The sequence below is a fragment of the Mus caroli genome, chromosome 18 (assembly GCF_900094665.2).
Source record: "Mus caroli chromosome 18, CAROLI_EIJ_v1.1, whole genome shotgun sequence".
Classification (NCBI taxonomy): domain Eukaryota; kingdom Metazoa; phylum Chordata; class Mammalia; order Rodentia; family Muridae; genus Mus; species Mus caroli.
In genome coordinates, this window is record NC_034587.1 from 72,082,638 (window position 1) to 72,110,568 (window position 27,931).

At 49.7% G+C, this 27,931-nt stretch overlaps 1 protein-coding gene across 7 annotated transcripts in view; it reads right to left on the minus strand.

The window, feature by feature from the left end:
* Ctif (cap binding complex dependent translation initiation factor) overlaps positions 1-27,931 on the minus strand; it is a 267,920-nt gene that overhangs the window by 217,300 nt on the left and 22,689 nt on the right. For 3 of the 7 annotated variants that reach the window (XM_029472082.1, XM_029472084.1, XM_029472080.1), the window contains exon 1: positions 18,519-18,771. The exons of 2 other annotated variants lie outside the window; for them this stretch is intronic. The gene's annotated coding sequence lies outside the window, so the exon portion shown is untranslated. Of the gene's footprint in view, positions 1-18,518; positions 18,772-27,931 lie in introns of those variants that run through there. 2 more of the 7 variants (XM_021151039.2, XM_021151038.2) reach the window with 1 other exon arrangement.

The window sequence follows — 27,931 nt, forward strand, 5'->3', positions numbered from 1 at the left end:
GAGAGAGAGAGAGTGTGTGGAGGACAGCCTCTCTTCTTCTGGGTAGCTTTTATGTGTATCTTATACACTGTTTAGGCCCATCGGACAACTGAGGGCATCCCACACCCAATCCATCCCCAGTGTGGCCATGTTGCTTCTTAGATTCTCTGTGAGTCCTGAAGAGACGATGCGGCAGGAACCTTGGATTCTGGGTTCCTGAACTGGCCTCTAGGCCGAGAGCCAGCACACTCATTCTACCGCTCTAACTCCCACCCACAGGGCTGCCCTTTGAAAGCGAGTCCTCAGTATTGTGTTCTTCAAACACTGCTGGCTTCCAAGCCATGTACCCCCTCTATAAGACTATACTTACTTCAAATAAACTCATAAATGCTCCTACAATGTGGAAAGTAATAAATACCAATTTACAAAGCATTTCCCTTAGGCCAGACCTTGCATGACAATAATTTATTCTGCAAGACAGCACCACGACGCAGAGGACCATTTTTGTCCCCACTCTACAAAAGAGGTAACGGAGGCAGGTCGGGATTGGCCAAAGACCACCTGGTTCATAATAGGTTGAGTCAGACCAGAAACCCATTCAGAATTGCTCCAAAATGTGACTCTTCTAACTAGAAAAGAGGGACTCGGAGTGCTATTCATTCCCCACTCTGACCTTTGCTCAGTAGCTACGAGCTAGACCCCCCTGTAGAGGGTTTTGGAACCATATCCAAGTCAAGGCTTTGAGTCCTTGCATAGGTGACAGAGTAAACTATCACTAGATAGGTGGTAGGGTCATCCCTGGATTCCTGGGAGGTGATCCAGATCTTTTACCTTCCTGGGGGTGGGGCTACAGCCTAGTACAGATCAGATCAGTAAGCTATTTTATTTTTTTTAAGGTTTATTATTATAAATTAGTACACTGTAGCTGTCTTCAGACACACCAGAAGAGGGCGTCAGATCTCATTACGGGTGGTTGTGAGCCACCATGTGGTTCCTGGGATTTGAACCCAGGATCTTTAGAAGAGCAGTCAGTGCTCTTACCCACTGAGCAATCTTGCCAGACCCCCCCCCCTTAAAGGTTTGTTTGTTAATTATAAATAAGTACACTGTAGCTGCAGTGAGCTCTTACTAACTAACCCTGTGCCTGCAGGCAGGGAGAGCAGGCATGCTGCCTCCGTTTTACAAGGGAACCCCTGGAACTGGAACAGTCTGTCCGGCTGGACAGGGCAGGGTAAATAACACAGGATCCAGCTCCCGGCATTTGCAACATCATCGAGTCTAACTCGCATACAACACAAGCTGATGAATCAGTGGGTGTTCAGGTTGAACTGCTAGGAGCCAAGGACCCAGATGGGTAAAGGAATAACCTGGGACAGAAAGTCTAAAGAACTCTAAAGACTTCCTCCAGAGAGAGGGTAGGAAAACTGAACTGTCCCACAGACCACAAACATCACAAGCTACATTGTATGTCTTGTAAAGACAATGTTTAGGGTCTGGCTTTTTTGGTTTGAAAAAAAAAAAGTTTGTTGCTCGTTTGTTTGTGTTGGGTTTTATAAGAGAGAAAAAGGAGCCAAGGGTATGTTTGATAGCTTAAGGTGGAAGGGGTGCCTCTGCTAGCCCATGCTGAGGTAGCATCCCTTCGCCCTAACATACCAGCCATATGATGGATATAGTATGGAATAGAGTTTATTTAGGGCATGGGAAAGGGAGTTGAGAAGGGAGGAAGAAGAGGGGTGGGGGAAGAGAGGCCAGCCAGGAATACAAGGAGGGAGGGGGAAGGAGAAGGGGAGAAGAGACAGAGAGTAAGAGAGTGAGGAGATGGTGAACAGCCCCTTTTATAGTGAGTCAGGCTATTGCCAGGTAACTGTGGGGCAGAGCCTAGAAGGAAGGCTAACAGTTTGTTTGGCTGGTTGGTGCACACAGGTGTGTGTGTGTGTGTGTGTGTGTGTGTGTGTGTGTCTGTGTGTCTGTGTGTATCTGTGTCTGACTACCAAGGCTAGAAACAGGCACCAATGTCCTCTATCACAGTCAGGATATCTCCCTGAATCTGGGGCTAGCACTTTCTCTTCTAGGCTGGAAGCCGGCAAGCCCTAGAAAACCTCAAGTTCTAGGTGGTGGAACGGCACAGAGCTGGGCTGGATTCAGCCACCCGGATTCTGAGAGGATTCCTTTCCACACCCTCAGGCTGCCTCAGCAGGCAAGCATTTGAATCACCCCGCCACCCCCCAACAATTTTTTTTTCTTTTTAGACCCACAGCAGGCTTTGAAAGTGACTACACAACAGGCTGACAGTGTGCTATGCATTCTGGGTCCAGTAGACTGTGTGCACAGGCAATGGGAAGGCTCATGTCAAAGCTGTCCCCTAGACCAGCTTAGACACGCAAGTGACAAGTGATGAGGAGAGCTATCGTCTACCGCTGCCTGAGACAGCTGTCCCATGTAAGGCTCCCTTGACCGGCAGGTCACAGTTCTGTGTCAGACTAACAGGAGGCCACTAGTTGTTCTCCATATAGGAGAGCCCCTGGGAGCATCCTCAGTATATTACCTACATATGACCAGCAACATCCTTGCTGAATGGGACCTCGGCAGTCATTGAGCCTGGTGTATACTTCCAGAATCCATGGGTTCAGAAGATATTTATCTATTGTCCTGCCGGTCATTGGTAACATGGTAGTTAACACACAGTTCTTTTGTAAGCCTGGAACTGCAGCTATCCCCCCTCATGGCTCTCCAACCCCTTCCCCCCACCACCCCCATCACTGCCACCCTTGACCAGGCCTGAAACACTGTGGCGAGGGTAGATCTTAGTTCAATAAAGCTAAAACTCTCCTAGAGGCAGGGCTAAAGCCAGAAGGATGGTCCTCCTAAGCAGAACATGTGTGCCCAGCATTGCGACCAGTGCCTGCAGGAGGAACATCTTATCCGCTGGCCAAGCATGAGGAAGCGGCTCTCTGATTTCAGCAAGATTTGCCATCTCCCCAGGGATGCGCCTGTGTAGGAAATGTCATCGATATGGGACAAGCTGCCCTGGGATTGATGCCACAGGAAGCCACTTGGACTGTCCAGGAAGCTCAGTGGAAAGGAGAGAATTAGTTACTCTGTAAAATGAGAAGGGTAGACTTGTCCACCTTGCCTGGCACCATCCAAGGGAGAGGGTGGATGGCCAGGAGAACGTTCCACATTCCAGGCTGGGGTGCAGTGACAGGTTCTGACAAGACTGGGGACACTGAGCTGTTAGAACGTAAGGGAGTTCTTGGCTCTGGCTCTGCCTGTAAATATCTGTCACTGCTTCACGGTGTGCTAGGCAATGTCTAGACCCCAGGCTACCACAGTGAATGGAGACATGGCTCTGTCCTTCAGAGTGTTAAGGGGAAGCCAAAGCATCAAGAACATGGCACCAAATCCTGTCTAGAGCTCGGGGACACTTGGCAAGATGGGGCCAGAATAGTATAACCAGAGATTCCTGTGTGACCCTCCATAAGTTCTGCCCTCAGTCTTCCTATGAAAGGTGTCCTTATAAAAAGGGACACTGAGGCAGACTGCACAGAGAGAAGCCATGTTCAGAGGAAGGCAGACAGGTGAAATTGGAAGGCAGAGGACAGCCAAGCATGGGTGGTACATGCTTATGATCCGGACCTGAGCAGTCAGTGGCGGGAGGTTCCTGGGTTCCAGGCTAGGCTGAGGCACACAGTGAGACCCTGCTTAAAGCAAAGCAGGAAGCCAGGGCACACTGAAGTTTGCCATCAAAGCACCAGAAGCTAAGGAGAGCGTGGCACAGACTCCTACTCCCGCTGCCAGAAGGATCCAGCTCCGCCCACACTTGACCTCTGTCACTGAGAGACCATAAGAGGTGGTTGTGTAAGCTGAATGTTGTCCTTTGTTACAGGGACTCCAGCAAACAAACACCATCTGTGCACAACATACGTACTCACTCTGACCATGGCGATAGTTCCTATGTAGCCCAAACAGGCACCGAACCAGAAATCAATATTGCAAGCTAAACAGAGGCACTTTAGTGCTTTCTTTGGGCGGGTAACCTGGGTCCCTTACTTTACAGAGCATGGGCTTTAGAAAGTAGAGTTGTTACTAACCACACTTTGGTTCTTCTTGGGTTCACATGAAATTCTTAAGCTCATCTCAGGGTGTGCTACTGGAGCCCAGGACCTGACATGCCAACTTAGCAGGTAGGGAAGAGCCCCAAAGGGCAGGGGAAGTCTCCTCCACTGTCCACAGAAAACAAGCCCATACAGGGGCTCAGATAAAACCCACTTTTTGGTAGGCAAAAGTACAGCAATCTACGTGGACCTGTGGGTTCCAGGCCCACCAGCCAGGTCAAAGAATATAACAAGAAATATTTCTAAGTGAGGAGAGCAGGCCAGAGCCTGGGTGAGGGAGGAGGCAGGTGGAAAGGAATAGTACAGAATACAAGAGGGCTCATTTCACAATTTTCAGGCCTGACTCTGCTAGCTACCTGCTGCGTAACTATCAATCCACAGACAGCCACACTATAGCCTCTGTCCACTGCAGCTAGGTCAGCTGACAGTTTCCAAGGGTGGCAATGTGGGATGTAGTCTCCAACTGTGGTGTCTAGGGTAAGCAATTCAGTTATGGAAGTTATAGGGCCCAGGCAAGAAAATAAGGCCTTTCTTGTTCAAAATAAAAACTTCAAACTGAGCCTGATGCCCTGTATGTGCGAATGCACATGCGCATATATGTGGTGTGCGTGCTGGTGTGAGTGTGTACATATGCGTGAATATGTGTGTGGATGCATGTCTGTATATGTGTAGTGTGTGTGATTGTGTGTGTGTGTGTGTGTGAGTGTGATTGTGTGTGTGTGTGTGTGTGTGTGTGTGTGTGTGTGTATAGCAATACAAAGTGACTCCCGAAGCCTGCCTGGGTTCTCTGGTCCAAATACACTGCCCAGCACACAGTTCAGGAAGGGAAGGCGGGTGTGTCTGGTTGGAAGACGGCAGGGAGCCTTCGACACAGCACATATGTACTACTTCTGGGCCATATCAAATGACTGGTAGGAAATGGTGTCTTTAGAAGCATCTGCTATACGGTGCTTAACTAAATATCAGATATTCAGAAAATGAACTGAGTATGCTGTTAGCTGTACTAGGCCTGGGGACACCAGAGGCTGAAGCCCACCTTTGGTTCCCTCACCTCTGCTGATCACATCAACTGTACACTCTTTTGCTACCTAGTCTAGAGGACCAATGTCTTTCTTTTTGACCTTCTACAGTTGCAGAACATGGAAATAAATCTAGACTATAATTATATTTTAACTTCTGCCTGAGTGGCTAATAGTATACTTCCGGCAACATGTTAAGAAAATACTAATACCAAAAAGGGTTGCCAACAGCCAGGTAACTGTGCATGGCTTCACCGGAGTCCTTTCACATGTACTGTAAATGGGGCCTTTTCTTCAGTCTTCCAGGGGACTCCTGCAGCTGTGCTGGACTCCCTGCTCATCATTCATGGGTTCCCGTACACTTCTGCCCATGGCAGCTGACCCAAGAAACCTCCTCCAGCACTCCTTTTGAGCTGAGAGCTTCCAGCTTCCTTTGGCACACAGTGTCAGCCGCTCTTGGCCACTGAGAGAGAATTCACGGGGTGGGAGGAACAGCTAAGAACTTTGGGAAGGTCATCTATGACTATAGTCCACTCCTCTGGGGGCCAGGTCATAGGCTGGGGCTTAGAGGGGTCAACCAGTCTGGCTGTGGCTCCATTTGCTTCAGGGCCACTCAGAACGCCCCCTCCCTGCCCTCCCCCCCACCCAGTGTCACCATTGTCTGATCCATAGCAGGCAGCAGATCAATCAAGAGTAGCCCCAGGGACCTGGTGCCTTTCTTTTGTTCCCTAACCTTGAGGCCCAGAGTCAAGCCAGGGTGTGAGCAGCAGGCTTGGGCTCTGCTGTGCTGACAGCTTCATCAGGCTGGTTGCCACCTGCTAATTGCCTTCCTCAGCACCACAAGCCCTTTCTGTCCCTCTGACTGTTAACAGTGATGAGAACTGTCTGTCACACTGGGCTGGAGGCTCAGGTCCCAGTGCTTCTAATCTTCGGCTGCACTGATTGGTTGCTCTCACTTCAGGGTCAGTCCAGAGTCTGTACTTGGTTCTGGTCCATGTGGACTCGGAACTCAGGGATAATTTCCAAATCACCCCAGGGAGTTTGCTGCCTGGCAGCTGGAGGGCTTTATGGCAGCTTATTCACCGGCACCTAGGCTAACAGGGCAAGAATGAGCATAGCTCTTAAAGCCCACATGGAGAGGAGCACCACAGGAATCTAGAGGGAGCACCAAACCTAGAGGGAGAACTGAATTTAGAGGGAACACTTAATTCACCATAGGAATCTAGAAGGAGCACTGAATCCAGAGGGAGCACCAAATCCAGAGGGAGCATCAAGTCCAGAGGGAGCACCAAGTCCAGAGGGAGCACCAATTCCAGAGGGAGCATCAAGTCCAGAGGGAGCACCAATTCCAGAGGGAGCACCAAATCCAGAGGGAGCATCAAGTCCAGAGGGAGCACCAAGTCCAGAGGGAGCACCAATTCCAGAGGGAGCACTGACCACCTGCCTTCCTCCCTGACTTCACATGAGGGAGCAAACAAGGTGATGAGCACCAGGTGCCAATCGCAAAGTAGTGTCCTTTAAACTGCCTGCTCTCTCATCCTATGGTTACTGGCCAGGCTCCCCTGGGAAGAGACCGGCTTTAATACTATGGTGTAAATGTTAAGTTTCAACATGGGAGGCAAAGGATAAAGACTGGCACAAGCCAATGCGACCTGAAGATGGTACAGGGAGGAAGCAAGACAGCTGGAAAAGAGTTTTGTCTTTTCTGGTGTGGGTGCTGCCAGGGTGTTCTCCTAGGTTAGGCTGGGGCCTGGTGGATCTCTGTACTGGTGATAGCATGATACCTGGCACTGAGGTTCCAAGGAAAGCCAGAGGCTTGGTGTCTAGAGACTTAGATCTAAGGGTTCTACTCTGAGTTAACTGTGACCTTGCACGAGCTACTGCTTTAAGTCACCCTGGTTTCCATCTCTGTAAGACAGGAAGCCTGGATACTCCCAGACCCCTTTACAGTCCAAGTCTTCTAACTACGAGCCATCCGCTCCCTTCCCTGCTGCCCCATGGTCCGTGGATGGGCAGGATCGGGGAGGTAGGCTCCAGTTAGGCCTCATGGCCTGGCTGAGCAGCAGGCTGTCCTGGCTGCAGGCCAGAGCTCCACCATTTCTGGTTAGGCTGTGGCATCATCGCAGGAAGAGTAGATTCCAGGCTAAATATGGAGCCCCAGACCCAGGCTTCTCCCACCTGCAGGCCTGGGCCTAAACCTCTGCAGCTGTCAACCGACCGCAGCGCTGCCTTCCAGCCGCTCCAAATGCTGATTCAGAAACTCTATGCACAGCCAAAAAGCCGGGCGGGTCAGGAGGGCCAGAGCAACAGAGAACTTCCAGAGATATCACAATCCAGCTGTGTGAGGATTGTGATAGCTAACTCCTCTAATGGAAAATGGGAGCATGGCCGCCAGCTCAACAGCTCAGAGGAGAAGAGACGGGCAGAGTCTCGGAGTGGGCCACCAGGGAGAGGGCACAGTCTTAAATTGGGAAAGTCGCCTCCGTGAGCCAGAGCGTGTAGGATGAGATACGAGATTCCACTCTTTAAAAGAAGACCATGTGACTTTGAACCTTATTCCCACCCAGACAACAGAGAAGCACCCTACTGCTGGGAATATGGAATCAAGTTGGGTCAGAGTTTCCCATCTACGGACTCAGTCTATCTAGCCCAGGGGACATGGTGTGAGCCCCATTCCTCCCACCCTCACTCTTGTCACTAATGCAGTGGCATCTACCATACAGCCAGAGGCTCACCTGTGTCCCCCAAAGATCTACTTGAGCTTTGGCTGCCACCTCATTAGATAGGGTCACCCTAGCTTAGGACAGGCCTGAGAAGAGGAGAATCTGGGCATGGAGACATAGAGCGAAGCCCATGGGACAGTGGGGATGTAGGAAAGAGACGCATCACCACCAGTCGAAGGCAGCCCCAGAGCATTGTGGGAGTGTACATTGCACATCAGAGAGAGAAACAGTGCCAGCGGCCCATCCATACTGAAGTCCAGGAACGACAGAAACAGTAAGAGAGGAAGCACACGGATTTTGGCCTGCCTGCTTTCTCCACCAGCTGGGAGACGATCAGGGAGTGATCAGAGGAGGGACAGTGGCTCTGGAGAGACCCCCTCACAGGCAGAGCTTCTTCTGGCTTTACATCTGAAACAAAGGTTGCTCTGGAGACTGTGGAGGCAGCCCGTGCAGAAAGAAGATGCTGCCTAAAGCCAGGCAGAGGAACCAAAAGCTACCTAAGCTGCAGGAGGGGACCAAGGAAAGAGAAGGGGCATAGAGGGCAGGAGGGTCCTGGTTAGAGCTGCTAGATGGGCAGGTACTAGGAGGTTTTAAAAAAACAAAACCTCATAATGTGAACCTCAGCCTGGGTTCAGGAGCTAACAGGTGACAACAGTCACCCGGCAGGGAACGTGGGCTGGAATCACGAACTGGATTTAGGAGCTCTATTCTGGTATGACTGAGGTGCAGCTGTCCTGAGGTGGTGGTGAGAGCATCAGGGCCCAGGAACAGGGCAGCTGAGGGAAAAGCTGGGCCATGAACAGGGTCCCTGGAGAGAATGGTGACCACAAAGATCTGGGAGAGCAGGGGGATGCGGAATGCCTTTCTTACTCTAGCTGTGATGAAACGCCATGACCAAAAGCAAGTTGGGAAGGAAAGGGTTTATCCTGCGGATACAGTCTGTTACTTAGGGAGATGGGGGCAGGAGCTCATACAGGGAAGGATCCTGGAGGCAGGAGCTGGTGCAGAGAGGCCATGGAGGGTGCTGCTTACTGGCTTGTTCAGCCTGCTTTCTTATAGAACCCAGGACCACCAGCCAGTGGTGGCATCAGCCACAATGGGCTGGGCCTTCCTGTATCAATCACTAATTAAGAAAATGCTCTACATGTTTGCCAACAGCTCCATCTTCTGGGGGCATTTTCCATACTGAGGCTCCCTTCCTCTCTGATGACTCTAGCCTGTGTCAAGTTGACTAAAATTAGCCAGCCCATGGTGGGTAGGGCCAAAAGCAGCTAGAGTCAGAGGGTGAGGGTGCCTCATGAGAAGGCCACCAGGAGGGTGAGCAAGGCATAATGCCATGGACTTGGCACTTAGGAAAGTTCCTGTCATAAGGTCCCATGATGAGGTGACACCATCCTTGAAGACTTGTCCGTTTCTGAGCCTCTTGGTAAAGAAACTCCATAGTCATTGAGAGGCCGACCTGAGAAGGTGGGAGGAGCAAGAGGTGGGCGGGGCAAGAGACTAAATGAGCTTCTTGCCACCAGTGTCATTCTGGTGCAACGAAGTCTCCAGAAGTGCTCTCCAGTGAAATGTGGAACCAAGGGTTGTTCATGTCGATACATTCCTGGTTTTAGACTCACGTTTAAGTGTCATCAAGGCAGAATTTAGTGAAATGTAAAAATATATGTACAAGATTTGAAATTTTTGCAGGGTGGTGGTGGCACACACCCAGTACCCAGGGAGGCAGAGGCAGGTGGATCTCTGAGTTCCAGGCCAGCCTTGTCTACAGAGCAAGTTCCAGGAGAGCCAGGAGCCAGGGCTTCACAGAGAAGCCCTGGAGAGAGAGAGAGAGAGAGAGAGAGAGAGAGAGAGAGAGAGAGAGAGAGAGAAACAGAGAGAGAGACAGAGACAGAGACTGAGAGATTGGGATTTCAAAACAAAGCCAACAGTCTTAAATATAAATATATGTATATGTATGTGTATATATATCAGATTTGCAGATATTTCAAGCCAAGAATTATTTAGGTCACAGCCTCTCCTTTTGCCAGGAAGTCAGGTAGACAGCCAAAGCCAGGTCATTCATTAATGACAGGGCCAGGGCCAGAAGCCCCAGCTCCTAATGAGCCCTCGCTCCTGCTGCTCCCCCACGCTCCCGTGCAAGTCAAACTGATGTCAACAACCACAGATCCCATCCTAACCCCACAGAAGGGGTTGGGAGGCTCCGCTGTGGTCCTAGCTGCGCTATCAGTGGCTGGGGTTTATAGTTTTGCAAGTCTTGGCTCTGCTTTACAGACTCACAGGTATCTATGTCCATGTGGCTGTTCTATGACTTATATCTAGAAAGGTCTCCAGAGGCTACGGGTGGTGCTTTGAGGGAGATAGTGGGATCTCTAGGAGAGAGGGCAGTGTGTGTGTGTGTGTGTGTGTGTGTGTGTGTGTGTGCGTGTGAGCAGGGAGGGGGCAGCAGCAGGGTTAGGGTCTTGGGTCACTTGAAAGGGAACGTGAGATGCTGGCCTCTTCACTCTCTCTTTGCATCAGGAATTATTTCGCTACATGTCCCATCGTGACACTGTGGCCTCACTGGACATCCACAAGCAACAGGGCCAACTGACCACAGACTAAAGCCTCCCAAACTGGCAGCCAAATAACTTTAAAAAAAAAAAAATAAGTGGACTATCTCAGGAATGTATTACAGTAATAGAGAGCCAACTCACACAGGTCGTGTGCTAGCTGTGTGGGCCGTATGGGCATTATTCAGCTGTGTTTGGGGGCTGCTAAGGGAGGCCAGGCGAACTGAACCCCACCACACACCACCCTCTGCATCTTATATTAGAAATGAAGTTGTGTCTGCTGGAGCTGCCGCCTTTCCTGCCCACAGTGGCCTGCTTCACTCTGGAGTTAATTCTTCCGAGTCTCAAACTCCAGAGCGAGATAATTTTTTTTCCCTAAACTGCAAGGTGGGGGGTGGGGAGTTAAGCTTCAGATAAAGACTCTAATTAAAATAAAGAGGGAAATTTACATGATTATTTTCATAAGAAGGTAAAGAACATAAAAGATAAATTTGCACAAAGGAACAGTTTAGAGCAAGCTGGCCAGTCACCAAAGAAGGGGAGCAGGAGACAGTGGTATCCTTTCACCCTCATCACATCTGAGTGAGCAGCCAGGAGCTCAGGAGGAAGGAGTGAAAGCAGGCTGAGCAGCCTGTCTTCTGTATAGCCCAGCAAATACTGTTTAAAAAACTGTTTGAACACAGGCACGCGTGCACGCAGGCAGGCAACCTACCTTAACCTATTCAAACATGCCTGGCCAACTGTCTCCAAATTGCCCCAGGACAGGTGTCGGCTGACTCCTGACTTCGCAAAGAAGCCACTGACACATCACAGGGATCTGAGACAAAGGGTATTTACTTTCTGACTCAACTATGAAGAGTTGGGTCTGTGACACAGGAAAGGAAAGTACAGAAAATTGTGTGAGCCCATTAAAGTGCGTCCACATGCAGAGGAATTCTCGCTGGCCATGACAGAGCCATTAGGAACCCTGGCTGGCCAGCTGCTAGACCACCGTGAGCTAAGGTGCCACCTGGGAGGTGAGGCAAACAATCCTGCCCCTTGGTACCAAGGCACAGCCTCTCTCTTGCCTGGAGGTCACATCTCTAGTATGACACAGTCCCAACTAAGGATAGGACAATAATCCCACAGGCCCCTGTCTGCAGCTTTGTGTTAGTGTAAACTCCCCAAAGAGGGCTTGAGGAACGGGCACCTGCCTATGTCTGAAGAGGGCAGAGGACTGGTGTGATTCTCAGCAGCTCATTCCATCAAGGGAAGGTGCGGGGTAGGATGTACAGGCTGTGTCCCCTCCAACTCAGCCACACCCAACACTTTAAGTCCTTGGAATGACTTCTAATGTCACACAGAAGCATCTTAAACTCCTTGAAGTCAAGACAGATCAGGAGCAAGACAGCATCACTCCAGAGATTCAGGGACAGGGTGAAACCCAGGCCAAGCCAGCTCCTTCCTTAGGGTAGTAAAGTGTTTATCTCCTTCTTTAAAATGGTTTCTGTGTTCTGTTTCCCCCGCCATAGTTGGGCTCTACACAGAGTTTTCCCAGGCAAGCTTCCACAAGTGTAGACACTCTAAATACGTCCGTTCTGTCCTGGGGCTTGGTCTGCCCTGGCCTGGGAAGATGCTTTGGTCTTAGACTTTGGGCCCCAGGTAATTTCTCCGACTTCCCTCCACAAGCTCCAGACTACAGAAAAGGCAGCCATGCAGGGCCATAGGAAGTGAGTCCCCTTCACAGGACTCTGCACAGCAGCCTTTCAGACCCACAGTGGCCTCCAGGTACAGAGTCAAACTTTATTCTGATTTCCTCAGTGGTGACACAGGGCGAAAGCATTTGCCCGAATCCCCCAGGCCATGCATATACAACCCCTGCATTCTGGTCTATGTAGATGCTACTTCAGAGAAGTACGGGCCATACAGATTGAGATTCAATAACACACACAGTTGGATCTGCAAACAAATCACACAGAGCATCGGAGACTGCCAGAGATGGGGGACCTGGGAGAGAACTCGGGTTACCACAGGAGACCTACAGTGAAATCAGTGAATCAGCGACCTGGGCAGGTCACTGGCCTCCCTGGGTACTGCTATCCTTACCTATAGATGCCCCAGGAATGTGCATTCACCAGGAAGTGAGCTTAAGAAAACCACAGGCTGGGCTCTGGTTGAACTACACAAGCCTGAGTTACAGGAACCTACTTTTTGATGAGGTCTCTGGCTGACATCAATGGTTAGGACTCAGACCAGTATTTGGTAACTCTGACAATATGTTCCACACAGGAAGAATAACATACAGCTGAGAGAACAGGGTAAATAAACAGGCTGGGGTAGGAGAGGATAGAGTGACAGAAACATTTTGGCTTAGACTCTGACCAATTAGAGCCTAAATCCAGCCTCGCATCCCCAAAGTGTGGCCACATAGACATCTGTGCAGCCTGTGTATGGCTCAGAAACATCAGGACATACTGTTGAGCCTATGTCCTTGTGCAGCCCCCTTGACGAGTGTAGGGAAAGAGCAAAAGGCTGTTTTCTTCTAAACCCATCCACTACGACAAGGGATGCATTTTCCTACTTCTCCTCAAAGTTCTGGGGGAAAAAAACCCAACAGACTAGGAAATCCTCACGTTCTTTCTACAAAGCATGTGGTTTCAGCCAGGGCTCCCTATCCATTAGATACGGGGAGACTTAGCATTCAAGGCACTCTTTGTCTACCTCTTCCCATCACCCTCAGCATCATCCCCAGGCTCCCTGTAACTTGCCTACCTTGGCATCACATGTCTCATGCCCCTCCAGGCCTGGGTCAAGCCATGCTGCCTACCCAGCCTCTCATTGTTCAGCTGTCTCACTAACACTGTCTACGATACCACCCAGCTTCCGGATGGATGGACAGCTCCTTCCTCCATTCGATGGGCTGCGGAGGGCAGATAGGGATGAGTCAGGCGTATTCCGAGACTCCGCAGACCTGCTGACCTTGTTTGAAGATGATTAAAACACTAATTACAATACAGTGTGAGTAAGTAAGGCATGTGCAGCAGAGGGCATGCTGTCTGTTAATTACAAGCCTACTATGGTGCTCTCTAAAAATAGTGCGGCTCCCTCCCCTGTCAGCCTAGGGACCTGAGAATACTGCAAGCTGAACTCAGGCTCTCCTGGGTCTGTTGTCACCCACACACCTCCACACAGATCAGAGTCCTAAACACTGCACAGTGTGCAAATGGAGCAACCCGGGATGGCCTTGCAGTTGGGCCCTGGCTCACCCTTCAGGAGGACTGAGAATCTCTCAGGGTCACCACCCAGGCCCCATCCCCCAGGATCAGGTGGCAATGGGATCCCAAGGCAGGTGCTTCCATAAGTCTTGCTGTCCCTTGAGGGTCAGCATCTCCTACTGCACCCTCCTCTCTTCCTGCCAATCCCCCCACCTCACCCCCCACCAGTGCCAGCATGGAAAATGGACAAGGGACAGATGAAGAGGCACATGTACTCGTGTCTAAAGTGACACATGGCCAGCTTTTCTTCAGAGTCCAGAGCACGAGGTTTGGGCCCAGACAGGCTCTGCCCTTCAGTGAATACACCACACCAGACAAAAGGCTTCTCTGCCTCAGTTTCATTTTTTCTATCTGTGAAATAAGGAAAAGCCCACAGGGTTGATAAAAGACCGGGCAAGCTGGGGTACACTAATTGCCTTCAGCACTCAGGAGTACCCCTACCAGTGTCAGTCCCCCAACCCCATCCCCTCTGATGTCGTGTGTTGATTTCACCTCTGAGTCCCTCTGGGAGAACAGCCCATGCAGAGATGCACAGAGAGTGGGGTTGTTGACCTCATGTACGTCAGAGACTCATGAGCCAAAGGGACCACCTTGAGGCAGGAGCATCTTGGGTGGGAAAGATAGTAGGATATATAACATAATGGCAGCATTAGTGCCTTCATCCTGCAGGCCTGTGGTTAGGCTCCCAGTGTGTTCTGTGTGAATGACTCCCCTGTTTTCTCATTGGCCCAAATCCACTTGATGGAGCTCCCAGCCTTGCTGCCTAGCTAAGCCTCCACCCTGGGACTCCAGGACTCCCCCCTCACATAGACCTCTGGTATGGCCACTTCTTTTCTGGCTGCGCCTGTCCTCCACAGTACCACAGAGATCAAATCACACAGGAAATATTTTTAAGAGAAGGCATCAAGACTTCTCTCTCCCAAAGGGCCTCCCTCACTTCCTCCATCTACCCAACCCACCCTTTCCTCAGAGCTCCCATATCCCCCTCTGATGCTAAGGTGGCCCTTTGGCTCACATGACCCATGGCCATTTCCCTCTGCCTAAAAGCCTCCAGCGCTGACTTTCACCCCTTCCGTTTACACTAGCTTAGTCATACTTTTCCTGTGTAGAACCTAACTCTTCCCTGGAGCCCGACATCCCCACGCCTAGGAAGGTAATAACAGCATCCAAGTGCCAGAGTGTAGGAAGTGTTCACATTCAAGGGGACGATGATGCTCACGCTGGCCCTCGAGCTCTTTTAAGAGACAAACCACAGGGCTCCATGACCCATCAAAGCCTCTGGTTCTTGACCTCTTTAGCAGCATGAGGTACGGGCTCCATCTCACAAGGTAAGCCTTAAATCCAACATTTAAAAACTGGTTGGTGAATTCCATAACGCTTGGGCCACTGTTACACCAGTCCATCTTGCTGATGGGCCTTTTCTGTTGTAGTCTTGCCAATAGTCTATAATTTGGGGAAGGGTTCCACGGAACCCCCCTCTGACCAACAATTCAACAAAATGTAACTCATTGCTGGCACTGGACTTGGTGGCATAAGATATCTAGATGGGTCACTGTCTCCTCTATTATATACTGTCACCATTTAAATTCCTTTGTATGTATTTTAGGAAGCTTCTAAGTAGTAAGTGTCCATAGCGATTTTCCAGAGCTGCCCCTCTCCATGTTTCCTCCTTTACCCTATCCTAGGGGAATTGGACACAAAGTCCTGCCTCTAAGAAGCTAACTGCTGGGAAAGGGAAACTCAGTTTCCCCCAATGAAATGTCACACTATTGTGGACATCAACCACAGACCAGGGCAGGTCCCATGCCCGCCTAGCAGCAGTTGGCCAACATAAAACAAACATGATTTGTGTGTGTGTGTGTGTTTTCCAGTTTTGTTTGGTTGGTTGATTTTTGTTTGTTTTGAGTGAGAAAGAATATGAAGTTGGGTGGGTAAGGAGGTAAGAGGCTCTGGAGAAGCTAGAAGAGAGGAAAGAATATGATCAAAATATATGTATGAAAAAAAAATCTTAGAGAGGAGAGGGAAGGAAGGAAGTAGGGGGAGGGAAAAGGGTAGGGACCAAAGGCAGGGGGGTGGGGGGAGGGAGGAGCCACACTAGCCTGAGAGCACCTCAGACAGTCACTCTTCTCACAGCCATGGGGCATCAGAGAGAGTGCTCCCTACCCTAGCCTGGCTGCCCTCTGTTCTGTGTCAACTGAAGGAAGCACCAGCGGTGAGAGGAATCCCAAAGAGCATTGCCAGCAAGGAGAGGGGAACCGTCATCTTTACTCCAGGCACGGGCAGCAGAAAAGGAGGGGGAGAGGGATTCTTAGAACAATGTGACGTCATGGGGCCAGGATGAGGCCAGTTTGCAAACCCAAGTTCAGTAGGACTATTTCTGAAAATCTAAGGGTGAAGTGTGTCACTTGGGAGACTAGGGAGAGGTGTCTGTCATACATGTCATTCTGGGATGTGGGAGGTCTCAACAAACAAACGCCCCTGTGTATTCAGGCCTGGTATTCTGAAAACCACTCTTGCTGTCTGGCCTTCTCTCCCCATGAAATAAGAAAATCTGGAAGAACAAGTGTCTGTGATCTCAGGATGCTCGAGAGAGTGTAAGAGTCTGGCAATGACAAGATAGTATGTTATTCCATGGAGAAAAAGGTGGCTCAAAAGCCATGCTGTGCCAGGACCTGGGCTCCAGATATTAATGTGCATACAGGTGGGTATCTTAGCTCTGGGACTACACCTTCAAGATGGCAGCCAGTCTCCAGTCTCCTATGAATCTCATCCCACTGGGGACCTGCCAGGAGATCTGGTCTCTACCAATGCTCAGCCCTGGCCCAGTACTTTAGGTGAGGATTGGGCACAGAAACCAGACTACAGGACAGAAGGACAGACAGCTTAACAAAATTCCTATGAAGCAAGAAGGTACCTGGCATACTGAGACAGACAGAGCCAGAGTACCTGGGGGGGAGCATAGAAATCCCCAGGGAACCATAAAGGTCACACACAGTAGAGAGGGTCTGTAAAGTCAGGTCAAGGTCAAGACCTTAACTTTCCTTAAGCCTGATTAAGGACACACAGAATACAGTCAGTATCAGGTACGATGAACATTAAGGTCCCAAGGATGTGCCTATTAAAGGATGGTGGCCAGTAGGCTTCCGAGTGAGCATTTCTCAGCAGCCTCTACCTCCACCCTTAGTAACTGAATTCTGATGGGCAGAAATCACAGCCCAGACAGAATTCTCCCCGGAGCGAGCAAAGGAGCCTGATATTGCTCGGTGTCTTAGCTTTAGCACCTGTATCACTGGCCTCCTGAGACCTACCAATGTGCCAATGTGCCTCACCAAGCACACAGCAGGTAACTTTACACTCTGGCCTTCTGGCAATTTGTCTCCCATGTTGGATAATCAGCTAAAACCTGTATTAATATACTGCTGTTAACAGTATGCTTATACATGTAGCAATCAAGAGACAGGGCCAGAGAAATCTTTTTCTTCCTCGGTAGAGGGATGGGAGGATAGATGGGAGGAGGGTGTGAGGGTCAGACAGAATGGTTGAGAAATGGATGGGTGGATAAATGGATAACTATTTAGTAAGTCACCATTAGTCAGACATTGTAGCTCCTCCATTTAATTACCCCCCAAACAAACCAATCCCCAGTAGCACAATAAATAAATAAATAGCTACCCACAACATACTAGAACATAGCGTCATCTTTCATAATAGCCAAAAATATAGAAACACCTCCAAATTTCTACTCTCTGAGAAGGGGATAAATAAAATGTGGTATAACCATGGCAGAGGACATTACTCAGCAATGAAAAGGAATGAAGTGCGTGCATATACTACAAGACAGATGAGCCCTGAAGCAACGATGCAGAGGAAAAGGAGCTGGCCACAAAGGACTATGCATCTTACAACTGAGGACAGGTACATCTATAGAGAGATCTGGCTAATAGCTCCCCAAGGCTGAGGGGTTAAGCAGAAATGGGGGAGGCAATGCGCATGTCCTGGCATTATACGGTGGTAGTGCCCGCACAACAGGTGAACCTACCAAACCTAGCTACTTAACAACAGTGGGTTTACGGCACATACACTTTATCCTACTAAATTTTGTACTAAGAAAGAAAAGTAGACAGTGAGTGACACTGATCCCGCATGTCCTGGATAAAGATAAACTAAAAGAGAGAGGAAGACCAGATGTGTGAGGCCTCAGGCAGACAGAGGTCAGGTCTTCTCTCAGCACGGGAGGAGTCAGGTCTCCTCTCAGCACAGGAATCCTCCATGCTGCCTCTGGGTTGGGATCTTTCTTGTGGAAGAACGGAACAATAATAAGTTTGTTTCTTTCTGGATACCCTTTCCCCACCCTCGGGGCCTGACATGGGGACACGTGTCACTTGGGCAGCACTGTTCTAGAGCCACAATATCCCAGATCCATTGGCTTGCATCGGCCGGCTTGTTAAGCTCTGTGTCATGCCATGCCCTGGCCATCCCAGCACAGCTCTGGCCTCCTGGATCTTTATAGGGGAACGCAGGCCTGCAGGCCTCCCACCTGCGTTTATTATATGGTTTCATAGCATTCCCTAAGCAGACATGCGTTCTGTTCCGCTCGATGATTCTTCTCTCGTGGAGGCTCCCTTTGCACATTTGCGACTGTAGCTTACGCTACAAAGTACTCTTAACACCACACATTCTATCTTGGTGCGCCTCAGCAGGCTAAGGATACTTAGCAATTACAGTCATCTAGAATATCCTCTTTTCTCAATGCAGAAAACAGCACAACAAAATCAGACAAAGGACAAGTCCTGAGCTCCCAGCACAGGATGATAAGGAAGGAGAACCAGAAGTTACAGTCAAGATGAAGGAACCTGGAAAGGAAGAATGCAAGCCCCACCTGTGTCCTTTTGTCCTGAGCCTTCGGGTCCCGCGCCTATCCTACACACGGGACACTGTGGAGCTGTGTTCCACGAGGTTTTACTATAGGTAGCGTCAGCTGGCACAGCAAATGTGAAAGCAGGGACTCTTTCCCGTCTGGGGTGGCCTTTCACCTAGTTCACCTATTGATTTCTGCTCTTTGTGTTACAAAGAAAGAAGAGTCACCAGTGAGCAGGGTGCCAGGATGAGGGCGATGGAGAAGGGACAGGCAAAGGCCCTCCAAGAACCGAAAACAGGACATCACAGTACCACCCACCCCCACCTCCAGACACCCCCACCTCCAGACACCCGGCAGCTGCTCGTTCTTCTATGGTTTGAGCTTACCAGGAAAAACAGCAGCAGGTCAGAGGAGGCGGGGACGAACTGCAGTGCACGGGGTGGCACTACACAGGCTGGCGGACTCAAAGGCATACACACGTCTGACCCTCCAAAGGTCAACTCTGTGAGTGATCATACTTCCATGGAAACACAGGTCACTTCTAACTATGCCTGGCCCAGGCAGACAGCACACTGTGGACAGGGCTACCATCCAAGCCCAGGGATGCGCGCTCCACAGACCCATATTATTCTTTAGCAGAAAAGAACACACATGCAGTACATTATGTGTCAAGGTGCTCTAATCTTCGGTCCACTGTTCCATGGGGCGTACCTCCCCACCTGCCCAGCATACCAAGGGGCCCTCTCTATACATGCTTGTAGTTGCCTCCAGAGAGCTAAAAGCAAGACCTGGGTTCAGCAAAGCACTTCATTTCCTGAGGTCCCGGCTGAGCATCAACCCTCCCTCGACAGTTCACCCAGGACAGAGACTAGGCATGCAATGTGGAAGCTGCCACCAACCAAAGGCAAGAATCACAGCCACGTGCACAAGGTGGCCTTTGCAAAGAATACACTCGCAGCACATCATGTGTCAAGGACAGGCTTGAGAAAGTACAGACGATAGATGCCACAGGAGGACAGGGCCAGCCCTTGGGTCCCAGGGACTGTCTACCCCTCTGGCCTTGTTGTGGGTCTCCGGGATGCCTATCCCCTATGCTGTCTGGTGCTGGCCTCTGAAGTACCCAGGCTCCATCCTTAGCGCTTTCACAGAGCAACACAGGATCTGACTGCATTGTTCCTGAACCCCTCAAAGGCAAAAGAGAAGTGCAAATTAGCCTAATTAAAGGTGATGCTGTTTACAGGAAGGAGCATCCTGGCACGTCGCCTAGAGTCTCTCCCCAGCCAGCTTTCAGGGCACAGGGTTTGGAGGTGGTTGAGTGGAAGCTACAGCTCTGTCACTCAGCTGTGTCATCACAGGGACAGCTGTCTGAGAGGAAAGAGTCACTCCCCTTACAGAGCATTGTGGGGCTCCTGAGACAAGATGGAGACCAAGGGAGGTAAACTTAGCACACTCTACAGTGGCCCACTCCTCCTAAAGATGGCTGGCTCAGCCTCCTCAGAGAAAGAAATGGCCTTCTTCTGGACAGACGAACGACTCGAGGGAAGGAGGTCCCCAGCTCTGCCCACCACCAGCTCCTGGACCCTCTCATTGCATCGTTAATCTTTCCCATCTGGATCGAGACCAGTTGTTCTCAGCCTTCCTAACGCTGCAGCCCTTTAATACAGTTCCTCGTGTCGTGGTGATTCCAACCGTAAAATTACTTCATTGCTATTTCATAACTGTCATTTTGCTATTGATATGAATCATAATGTAAATATCTGATATGCAGGGTATCTGCTATGTGACCCCATGAAAGGATCATTAGAACCCACAAAGGGGTCAAGACCCACAGGTTGAGATCTAGATGCAGTCTTCAAGGGGACAGATGACTAACTAATATTGCTATTCTCACACTTGAGAGGCCAGAGAGGAAACAATCTTGGACTAGGGCACATACAAAGATATCCCAAGAGTTAAGAGCCTAGCAGTCCAAGACTATATCTGGTGAAAAAGCTGCTGAGTGAACAGTCTGCACGACTCCTCATGTGTGACCTTTTGACTGCTCGGGGTTTGATCCCGGGAAAGCCTAGCCTAGCAGCTTTTCTCCAGAGGTCTGGGGAACCGGTACCTTGACCCAGCCCACCCACATGAGACCACCAAGCTGAGAGGAAAACCTAGCCAATAATGGAGCTGTGTCCTAGAGAGACATGGAGGGTTTTGGCTACCCTGGCTGATAACTCACTGACAGAGAAACCCTCCACTACCATGAGCCCCACCCAAAATGCAGAATTATGAGCAAGTATTCAGGTCATCTTTTTTTTTTTGACAGTAATTTAGGCTTAATTCTTTAATGCAGGATCAGACAACTAAAGCAAAAGATCTGTGAAGAATGAAACAGAAGCCAAAGTGCCAGGGAGGGAGCCAAGGGTCCCTGGTATCCCATTACCCCAGTGAGTGATGCTCCTCCACACACAGCGACCAGGGCACCAGAGACCTCCCTCTTGGGGTAAGGGCAGGAAGGCCTCCTGGCCATGGTAGTGACAGAAAGAGGTAAGCTGAGGAGAGGAGACTTGGCATGGTGACTGCAGACTGGGCCTGGGGACACCAGATGCCATTCCCTGGAAGGTGACAGTGACAGCCGAGCATTGATGAGCCCTCCTGTTCCGTGTGACGATGCTAGCCTCCCAAGGGACCAAAATGTGGCAGAGTGCAGGATATGGAAGCCAGGCAAGCACTGAGTAGGCTACGGTTTGTGCAGTCAGCATGCTGGGTCATGGTGGGCGTGGCCCTCCTCTACAGGGCGTCCCTACCCCCACCCCTCTAGTTCCCAGTTCTGTTCTGAGATCCAGGTCATCCTGGAACTCCCACTGCAGCCTCTGCTTTCTGTGGTTTCCCATCTTCTGAAGAGTGTGTGCCTGGGCAATCACTGGGACACAGCTATAACAAGCTGGATAGCCTGCTATTTGTATTTCCTTTAGAAAACTGTAAGAGCTGCACATTTCCCCAGTTCCATATGTTTATAGGTATAAACACACACTCGGGGAGGCAAATGCACAGACAGGATTTCTACTATGAGGTGAGCATTTTGGAGATACTACCCAAGGGTGGACCAATGAGACAGAGTGGAGGTCCCAGGGCAAAGAGCTGAACAGGGATGCATCTGACGTCAGGTCCTACAGTCATATGTTTTGACCTGCCTGGCTAAGCTAGCACACTGTTGATGGTGAAGGCCCGTCTGTGATGTTAGGCTCCACGGTGAAGTCCAGATCCTGCACAGTACAGCCTGCGCAGCCTCAGAGCTCATTGGCAGCCACCATGCCCTCTCTACCCGAGAAGATGCCCATTCTCACGCTGTTCTTGGAGACTGTTCTGCAGTGTGTGCCAAAGACCCTTCCAACTATCAACACCTTTTCTCTTTCCACGTGTTCTCTCCACGGTGACAGACAAGTCCCACACGCAGCACTAACTGCCATGGGAATAAAAACACAGACACTGTCCCCAGGTTAATTGATATCGGATTCCTGTACCACCTAAGAGCTGTGCAAATTTGGCCGACTTAGCCAACCTCTCTGATCTGCAGTTTCTTCATTTACAAAGCCAGGAGATTCATTTTCACTTCCAACAGCAGGGAAGAGACCCAGGCTTCTCCCTTCCACTCCTCTTGGGCTCTGGGATGGTTAATTGTTTATGTTAACATGGTGAGGCTGAGACACACAGTCTCTGGGTCAAACCCATCTGGTTGTTAACATGAAAGTATGTTTCCTATGTGATTAACATTTACAATGGGCTGACTTTAAGTTAAAGCAAATGACTGTCTATAATGTGGCTGGGCTTAATCCAATCAAAAGGCCACAAGAACAAAGGCAGATTTCTCAAAGAGGCGGGAAGACTACATAGGCATCCTGTCTGGGTTTCTGAATGTACAGCTCTGTAGATGAAGAATGCAGGACAGATCTTCACACAGCCTCCCACAAGCCAGCCTACCTTCCAGACCTCAGCGTGCCAGCCCCCACAATCACATGTGCCGGAGCCTGGGCTAGAGCCTGCGACATTCTGCTGCCATCTTCTGGGGATCCCAACTGAGCCAGGCTCCTTGAAGCCAGGTGCTAAATGTGATTAGCCTTGTGTACAGGGTCAAGCTCTGACCATCAGAAGTAGAGGACTGCCACCCACATAGAAGACAGGAAGATGAAGGCTGATGGAGTCATGTGTAAGAACTGTCACACACCCAGCAGGAACTAGGGAGGGTCGTGTTGTTGATATGCAAGGCAGCAACAGGATTTCTAGGCAGAAGACACAGAAAAGCATCCTCAGGATATAAGAATGAGAAGGAAATCCTGAGAAGAGAAATAAGATTGGCACCTGCTGTGGTCAGAACTGCTAGTTTCTGCTGATAGGGACTAAGTAAGTTATGGGAAAATAATGTCAGGGATTTTCTTCAAATCCCCATGGGCAGGGTAGACCAAGAGTTTGCATGTTATATAGAAACGGAGGGTGCTGGGTGGAGGACTCAAAGGGTCATCACAGGGCCTTGTCCTCTTTTGATCATAAAAGATTTTGATAACTTGTTAACACCAGGAGGAAGAATCTGAGAAAGAAGTGAGGAGATGAGGGGTGGGGGCAGACTGTGACAGGACAAAAACTATTGTTCGTTCCATTGTTTGTAGATTATGCCATTGCAGTGAGAATTTGGTTTTTTTTAAATTAAGAAAGAAATGAAAACAAACAAACAAACAAAAAACAAAACAAAAACAAAAACCCCAAAACACATGGAGATAGTTATGCGTTTTCATTTTAATCCCAGGAATGAGATATGGGGCTGTTTCAGACTGACTACAGCAGCTGACTATGATTTGCCTCGTGCTCCCGCAGGGACGTGATTTTGCCAGCTGCAGATAGTTTCTTCGATAGTGTGACGTTTGGAATTCTGGGGTCTTTTCAGAGGGTAGATAAATGCTAGGGCCTCAAGAGGTTGTTGGGTTGTTGGTTGTTGTTGTTGGTTACAGTTTGTTAAGCAGTCGTGTACAAAGAAACAACAAGAAGAAATTAGACATTCTGAGTGTGAAAATCACACTTGCACCAAGGAACTCAACACCCCTAGTCAGTAATCTAACAATAACGTTGCTCCCTTTCTGACCTCTGACTTACTCCACAGTTGGGAGTGGGGGTCTCTTTCCTTTCCTCTCTATCCTGTTTTCTCTCTTATCTAGTGTCAGGGGTTAAAAGGGTGGGAAAAGGGTGGAGAAGAATGGAACAAAGTAGCAAAAGACATCTACATGCTATTTCTTTAAAAAAAAACAAAAAACTACTGACTGAGGCAAAAGTCACATAACATGAAATTAACCAATTCAGGCATTTTGAAGTACAACCAAGGAACGTTCAGCACATTGACACCATTGCAAAACCATCACTGAAACATTCCCATCAGCCCTCTGAACACCATAACCAGTGACTCTCAGATGTCTTTCCATCAGCGCTGGGCAAGTACTAACCTGAGGGCTATCTCTACAGAGCAAGCAGTTGTGGGGAATCCACACAGACTCCACAGCATGTGGCTCTGTGTCTGCTTTCCTTGACTCTACTGTCAGCTCACTACCTGTGATGAGATGCTCATGACCTCCCATAGGTGAGGCTTCCCTACATTGTAACACACATGGATACTTTGTTTCTTTTCACGGCTGTACAGAAATGCCCTATTGCATTTATCCATTCATCTCCGGATGGGCATGGGTTTTTCTTTTCTTTTCTTTTCCTTTCTTTTCCTTTCTTCTCTTTTCTCTTCTCTTCTCCTTTCTTTCTTTTTTTTTAACTCTGATTTATTTTTAACTAAGTATGCAGTCTCTTTGAGTCGATTTTTAAACTAGTTTCTAAAGAGGATATATCTGTGCACCATACTTATAATCCCAGTACTCAGGAGGCTGAAGCAGGAGGATCATGAGCTTGTGGTCAATCTGAATTACACAGTGTCAAGGAAAAATAAAAAAGGAAGTTTCTCATAGACAGAGAAGGCAGGATGGAGACATGGGGTAGATTCACTGAAAAGGTATTGGCTTGAAAAAATAATGAAAAGCATCAAAATATAAAAACAAAATGAATGGTAAATCGTAATCCCATAATACAGAGAAGTATTGGGAATGCAGCTTCCCACATATTTTATGATTACCTCTAGTAGAGAAGTACTCGGGTCCTGGCTAAAATAAAGCCTAGGGGAGCAGGCATGAGCCTGAGCTACAACAAGGGGCTGCACCCAGGTGAAATGACATCCATTGCTGTTACACACTGACCTCAGACTGTCCCCAAGGCCTCACCTGACTCTACTGAGCTCCCTAAGGCCCGGGCTGAGGCTTCTACTTCCAGTGTGTGCCCAGAGCGTTCCCGCAGCGCAGTCCTGGGCAGATGACACCAAGCAGGCAGGGTCTAATTAGACCAGGATGCTCTCATCATCTCCCATCAGGCCCCTTCTCTTAAAGGTTCTACCTCCTCCACACCATTACACTGGAGACCTAGACTGCAATGCATGAATCCTGGGGGACAAACTGCATCCAGCTATAACAGGTTCCTCTGAGTCTCTGCCACACTCACTGGGTCCCTGCAGCAGCATCTACTATATGCCATATGGTGCTGAACACCACAGAGAAAATCAGCACAGAGCCCAGTCCCCAGGGAGCAGCTGGCCCTCCCTGGGCTCAGTCTTAGAGCATGCCAGCACTGAAGTTGCTAGGATTCTAGGCTCTGAAAAGACCTCTGCTGGCATGAAGGGGCAACAAGCCCCACCCCCATGCCCAGAAAGCAGCCAGCAGCTTGGTGACAAGAAAGTCAAGGCCATCCATATCTTCACAGACCACAAATGAAGACTCCTAGCTCGAGGGCCAGGTAGGAATTAAGCACAACTCAGAACAGCCAGCCATAGACCTCCTGCTCAGGCCAGGCAAAAGCACTAGAAAACAGCTTTGCAACCAGGAGGGTAGCTGCCTCTGCCCTGGTCCTCGGTGTCTGGCTTCCTCACCCGCACCCTTGTGGCCTGCCCACCTCTGTAGCAGGCTTCTTCAATTGCCTTCACATACTCCAAATCCGGGGTCCACACAGAAGAATCCGAAGGCCCCACCCCTGGCCATCTAACCCAGGACTTGACCTAGCCTGTTTCTTTGACCTTAGCCTCTCCTCTGGCCAGACCAAACCAGACTGCCCGAGGCCTATGATTTGGCTCTCTGCTTGCTCAGTGCTTCCCTAAGAGGTCTTTACTGATTCCTCAAGGTAGACAGGGTACCCCCACCGCCTCCCAGAGCTCACATCCCTCTCTTCTCCTGCCTGTCTTTCCTGCTCTAGGGCGCAATCTCTTCAGGCCTATGCATCCCTTGAAGGAGGGACTCTCTCAGTCCTCTAATGTGACCCATGAGAGGTCACATTGCCCTGAACTCAGCCCAGCTCCTGCCCAGCACAGAGTAAATTCTCAGTGACTATTCCCGACGGGAGGAGGACTCTAAATCCAACCAATAGCATCTGGCTTTACAAAGCGTCTCTTCACCCAGGAAGGGAAGTGATCTTCCTGGAAGGGCAGCTTTGATGAGCTGAGGATTTTGTACAATTCCCTGCTGCAGCATGGATCTCACAGAGTTCCCTGGTTAGGCATGCTCTTCCTCAGCCTGCCCCTATTGGATAACGGTTTCCTTTGGATTTCCATGGTGCCCAGCAGTGGACATCCTGCATCCCTATAGAGAAGACTAGAAGTTCATCAAAGAACTTGATTCTCATTGGCAGGTTGAAAGTGCTAATAAGAGTTTATATAACACCCGGTATGCCTTGAACAATATCATCTTGCCCCCTAACTGGAGGAGGCCAGTGTCACTGTCCCCAAAGACAGAAGTGAAGAAAGTCAACCATGCTACTGACATAGATAGAAGCCAGTGCTGGCTCATCAGACATAAATAAAATCAGTGGCCAGATAGCTAGCTGGTGCTGTCTACCCCTGACTTACAGCAAAGGCAGGGGATGGCCAGTTCAGATGCTCAGCAATGAGTGTGCAGGGCTGGGGACTGAGTTGCCCTTCAGAGGAGAAAGATTGAGCAACAGGCTAATTGCAGGCTGCCTCCCTGCTTTTAATGGCTAGGCTGGAAAATGGAGTGCTTTAACCACATAGCACTAAATCAAATCATTTCTCAGGCATACTGGCGAGGCTGGGCACTTAAAGGAAACCTGTTATGAAACCTTTTATAAAGCAAGTTCACTGAACCTTTTGAAATCAGCGGTTAATTTCTGGAATTCTTTTAAGAAGAGCTTAATGCACATTTGCTGGGTGCCCCAAGCCCCTCGAATCCCTGTTTGCCTTGTGGGATTTCTCCCTTGTACCCTCCCCTAGACGGCGTAGGTTCCCTGTATTGTACAAGCTTTCCCCAGGGTGTGCCTTACCATTCATAAGGGGGTCCATGGTGGATGTGCTGAAAGAATGGTATACCCCAAATTCATGTGACAGTTCTGCCCTCCCCCCCAGTATTTCAGAGCATGACTAGATTCAGAGATATTAAGGAGGTATTTAAGGTAAAGGGAGGTCCTAGGTGGGTCCTACCCCAATCTGACAGGTAGGTGTCTAAGAAGGGGAGATACAGATACAACCATGCCAATGAACTTGAAACTGCAAGCAGAAGATGGCTGTCTGTGAGCCAAGAAGAAAGGCTTTGGAAGAAACCAAGCCCTCTAGTACCTTGCCCTGGACTTCCAGCCTTCAGAACTGCTAAGAAACAAATGTCTGTTGTTTAAGCCACCCTGTCCTTGGCCTGAGCACAGAGAGGCAGACTGAGTCTGTCTGGCGCCCATGATCTGAGACCTTGGGCAGAGATGTAGCCCAAGGCTCCTCCGACCCTCCCTCCCACCCCAACCCTCTCCCACTGCCCTGCTCAGCTCCCTTGCCCACTGGGATGCACAAAGCCCGAACTCTTGCCTCATCCTCTGAGGCTCTGATGCTGAGAGGGCAAGCGCTGTCATTTACTCACAGGAAACAGTCTTCTCTCTCACTTCTGCTGTCTGTTGGGTGCAGGGTGCCAATATGTGAAGGAGATCCTCACACCAGCCTGGCTTTTTCTTCTTCTTTTTTTAAAAATTTCCTTCTGAAATTAACACCCAGCTTCCCGCCCCCCCCCCAAAGCATTTTCACATTTAAAAGAAAAAAAAATCTGTTTTCATTCTACAGTTGAAGTCAACCAAGGTTTGGAGTGAGAGCCTAATTCATAACTTACTGGGTAGGTCTGGGTCTCTGGATCATATTCCTGTCCCCTTCTGCATGTCCTGCTGGGCCTTCCCTCCTGGCTCCCTTCTGCCCTCCCGGCTCACTGCTGGGTTCTACTGTGTCTCCATAACTTGAGCAGATCCCCGAATCTGAACTGACCCCACCCCCACTCTCGATGCTTTTAGCTGCTCACCTCTCACCCCCCCGCTTGGTCTGGGGTCTGGCCTTGTCCCTA